Source organism: Mus caroli, chromosome 5, assembly GCF_900094665.2.
Source record: "Mus caroli chromosome 5, CAROLI_EIJ_v1.1, whole genome shotgun sequence".
NCBI classification, from domain to species: domain Eukaryota; kingdom Metazoa; phylum Chordata; class Mammalia; order Rodentia; family Muridae; genus Mus; species Mus caroli.
This window is the reverse complement of record NC_034574.1, coordinates 76,341,189-76,346,076: the sequence shown is the minus strand read 5'-3', so window position 1 is coordinate 76,346,076 and position 4,888 is coordinate 76,341,189. Positions and strand designations below refer to the sequence as shown.

Here is a 4,888-nt window from a genome sequence, read left to right as displayed (position 1 = left end):
TGTCAAAATCTGAGGTATTTTCAGAAAATGCAGAAGAAGAGGAAGAAAAATTAACATGGATGATGAAGGGAAATATGAGTACAACGTGGAAAGAATTGTTATTCAGAATTAAAGATTTTTCAGATATGAATGTTGTTATAGATCACAGCACAGCATTGAAATGCATGTGTCACAATCTAAAAGCCAAATTAGAAAGATATACGTTACAGGTATATGATTGAAATTCAATAAAGTCTTCAGTCATTGATGACAATAAGTTAAACAACCCTAATATCTAGGATGATGTAGTTTATTTAAAACACATTTTCAATAAGTTAACATACATAGAATAGTCTTTTTTTTTTTTGTTTGGTGTTTTTTTTTGTTTTGTTTTGTTTTTTTGGTTTTTTTCGAGACAGGGTTTCTCTGTATAGCCCTGGCTGTCCTGGAACTCACTTTGTAGACCAGGCTGCACTCAAACTCAGAAATCCACCTGCCTCTGCCTCCCGAGTGCCGGGATTAAAGGTGTGTGCCATGTTCTTTTAAAATGGAAAATACACATGATTCCCACTAATATTCAAGGTTAAAGTTAGACTATATTCTGGAGGATTAGCATGCACATTGTGAAGTTTAGAAAGGACATTGAAGGCTAGAAGGAAGGCTCTGTGGTCAAGAGCACATGTTGCTTTTTTCAGAGCATCCATGTTTGATTCCCAGAACTCACATGGAAGCTACGAAGCAGACTTAAATCTAGATCTAGATGATCCTTCACAATTTTCTGGACTCCTTGACAACTGCACACACATGCAAAATGAACACATTTAGACTAAATTGGCATATATATCTTTTAAACTAAAAATTATTCAAAACATGATTTCATACTCAAAAAAAATGGAAATTAGGCATTACCTAAATATGTGGAAAAATACAACAGACTTCTAAATAAAATAGTAGGTTCAAAAATATTTGGGAGAGGAGACATTTGAACTTATTTCAATGTATTAAAACTGAAATAGAAATTATACAACAATATTCTGTACAGCGGAAACAATATTTAAGTGGTTATATACAGAATTAATAGCTATGTTAAAAATTAAATAGTACTTTAGTTCAACAGTGTAACTAAATTGTAACCTTATAAAACATGAGAGTGAAAACATCCCATATCTAAGTATCATTTCCATGTCTCAGTATGTAATGGGCAGAAGTAGAAAGCCCTAAAATTACAAACAGAAGTTAAACAAATGAAGAAGTTAGTCAGTTGGAAAGTTTGTGAAATTACAGTAACTTCTAGGCAAATCTGACAGTAGAATTTCAGCCAGGACACAAATGGTAATAGTAAATGAAAAGACTAATCCTAGATTCTGAATCAGAGAAGCTCAATGATAGGTCAGCTTTATGAAAAGATCTTATTCTACCGTGAAGGCTGTGGTCCTGCAGTTTTCCAAAAAGCACTGGAAATCAGTAAATTCAGTCTAAACTAGACAATCTTTTACAACTGCATCCTACAGAATGTTTGGCCAGTGTCTCCCAACTCTGTCAAGTTCATTTCAAAACAACAACTACAACAAAAACAAAAACAAAAAAACAAGAAACAATAAACAAACAAGAAACAAGAAAAACAAGAAAATCAAGAAACACAAGAAACAAGAAACAAACAAACCAAATGACTCAAAAAGTATTAGTAATAGTTAAAAAAAGAATATCCTCCATAACCTATAGATATCAGGTGTAAATAATTAAAAACACAATCTGTGGTAGCTACCTGGAACCACCAAAACCAAAACAAAACAAAACCTGTCATAAATCTTTTTAGGAAACTTAAGCAGTCACGGATACCTGCATTGACAATACCCTGAGTCTCAATGATTACAGTTACTGATAGGAACTTATAGCTATTTTATAGAACATATTAAAAATGTTATTGATTATTATAGCACAAGATATAAGAAGTTTTTTTAGTTGTTTATGTTTATATAATATTTTTATATGGAAAAAATTAAAAGTTGCAATTTGAATGTGAAAATAGTCCAGAGATTTTGTGTTATAGTCATTGGCAGAGTGACATTAACATAATTGTTATCAAAAACTAATTGCTCACACAGACAAATTGGTATCAAGTTATATTACCTGTCTATCCTTTTGCTGAAGCAATATTCTCTAATTAAATCAGATTTTACTACATTAGTCTTGATCTTTACAAAGAGAAAATGTTAATAAAGTACTGGAGAGTTAATTTCTTGCACCACTGTGTATTACATTTTAATACATTCCTTCTATTATATTCATCAAATCAAGTACCTAAACAATTTCAAGAAAGGAAATATGGGGAGATTGGTGTCAATATTGGTTCTAACACATGAGACAAAAAGTTCAGTTGAATTGCAAAAACAAAACAAAATTAGTGAAGGTGGAATGACTTGGTCACTGCTCTATTGCCGTGAAAGGACACAATATGAAGGGAAAGAAAAGCTATGAATGGGAGCTTACTTATACTCTCGCAGGTTTAGTCCATATTGTCATTGAGGACAGCACGGAAGCATGCAGGCAGATACTGGAAGGAACTGTCACTGAGAGCTACGTCCTGATCCACAAGCAAATACATAGCCAGGCCCAACAATGGGTTTTTGAAACCTCAAAGCCCACCCCCTGTGGGATCCTACACCAACAAAGCAAAGCCTACTCCAAGTCCATCCTTCCTAATCCTTCAGATGGTGTCATTCCCTGGTGACTAAGCATTCCGATATAGGCGTGTGTGGGTGCAGCCTTATTCAAAATCACCACAGGTTAGAAGGACACCTTTCCACAGTCCCTTGCGCCTTCCTTTCCAACTTGCGCTAGGCAGAATGGCTCCCACAAAGAAGTGGGGTGAGAAGAAGAAAGGTCGTTCTGCCATTAACGAGTTGGAGACCCGATAATACACCATCAACATTCAGGAGCACATCCATGGATTGGGTCTCAAGAAGCGTATTCCTCAGGCACTCAGAGAAATTCGGGAGTTTGACGTAAAGGGAATGGGTACACCAGCTGTGAGTACTAACACCAGGCTCAATAAAGCTGTCTGGGCCAGGGAATAAGGAATGTCCCATATCACATCCGAGTACGTTTGTCCAGAAAATGCAATGAGTACGAGGATTCACCAATCAAGCTCTATACACTGGTAACTTATGTGCCTGTTACCACGTTCAAAAATCTAGTCAATTTGGATGAGAACTAACATGCTTAATATCAAATAAGCTGCAGAACTGCAAGGAGGAGGAGGAGGAGGAGGAAGAGGAGGAGGGGGAGGAGGAAGGATGGATTATAAGTCCTTCAGATTGTCTGCATGGTACTCCACAACAGATTCTATAATCCAGGCTCAGAATATGCTTGTTGGGATGAAGCTGAGTCTATAGGCTCTGATGTGTAAATACAAGGGAGTCGCCCACCATTAGTATGGAGCAACTTCAAAAGAATGTTAGTACTAGAGAAAAGTTCCTCTTGTTGCTTTTCATAACAGTTTCAAATAAATGTGGTTTAGGGATCTATAAATCAGTTGTCTTTCTTAAAGCTGAGCTTCCTAGTGCTTCTGACCAGATGTTGCCTCTTTTTCACATTAATCATTTTCCAGCCAATTTAATTAATATTAGCTTAGAGAATATTTCCACATATTAAGGCAATGATTACAATTTCTCTACTATGGGTATACACTGCTATTTTATATATGCATTATATATAGTGTTATTTTAAATGTGTTTTTATTTTTGAGATTATAATTTGATTAAAATATTTCTCCCTTTCTTCCCTCTAAGCATTCTCATATTTTCTTCCTCCCTAATTTACCTTCAAATTCATGGCCTCTATTTATTTTTTACTAACTATTAAGTTATTGCAAGCATTATGAATACTTTTAAACATATATATTAAATATAATCTATGCAGTGTTACTTGTAATAGTATGGATATAAATTGTTGTTTACTTTTACATGAAAAAAGATTTCTAACTAGTAAACCTCATTTTAACTTATATTTATAATACTCTAGTTCATTATATTTTTTTAAGTATTTAACTTTATAGGGTAGACTTTGTGTTGTGGGTTTTTTTTCAGCACAAAAATCACAATATGACTTTCCCACTAAACTACAAAAGTAATAAATTACAATGATCATTATTTCAGTCCTGTTGTCGGAATTGTTTTAGGTACATGTTTCATTGAAGTATTTATTGAATACTACTTCTTTATAACAGTTGTGTTGAAATTAATAACAACTCTTGGATTTTTGCTTTTAATTTTATGTTACCCTAATGTGTACTATGCAAACTTTCATTTATTTTAGATGTTTTCCAGTAGAATAGAAAATATTATAATTACCATATTATATAATGTACATAATTAAATTTCACCACTGTCTTACAGTATTGAGTACACATAAGAGACTGTGGAAAGCATATATTAATATCTAAAATGGTTTTCCCTATGTATTATCTACATTTAATCAAACATTATCTTTCTTTGGTTATTTTTAGCCAACTACTTGGGTTTTTCAAGGCTGAGCTTTTCATTTTGAATAAAAACAAATTATAATTCAAATTATAATTTACCGTATTACTAATAAAAATCAACTTATTCTTCTTCTTTTAAAATAGGATAAACTATGTTATGCATGTTTAATAGCATCTGGAAACCCTCTCCTAGTGGATAGAGTTACATTTTAATGTTATTCCATTTTCCTGAGGCATTTACCAGTGAGATTCTTAGGAGGAATAGTGTACTCTCTGCTGTACAGTGCTCTGTACATGTGTATGAATGTGCACACGTATGCCCCAGAATCAGAGAGAGAGAGCATGAGAAACAGGAAGAGTACGAGTTTCCTTGTGGATGACTATTATCTGGTCCCTACACCCACCTACACTTTAAGACACTCAAGC

At 33.8% G+C, this 4,888-nt stretch overlaps 1 pseudogene; it reads left to right on the top strand.

Annotated features, from left to right (window-relative positions):
* The first annotated feature begins 2,825 nt into the window (after positions 1–2,825).
* LOC110295315 lies at positions 2,826–3,196 on the top strand (annotated as a pseudogene).
* Positions 3,197–4,888: the final 1,692 nt, after the last annotated feature.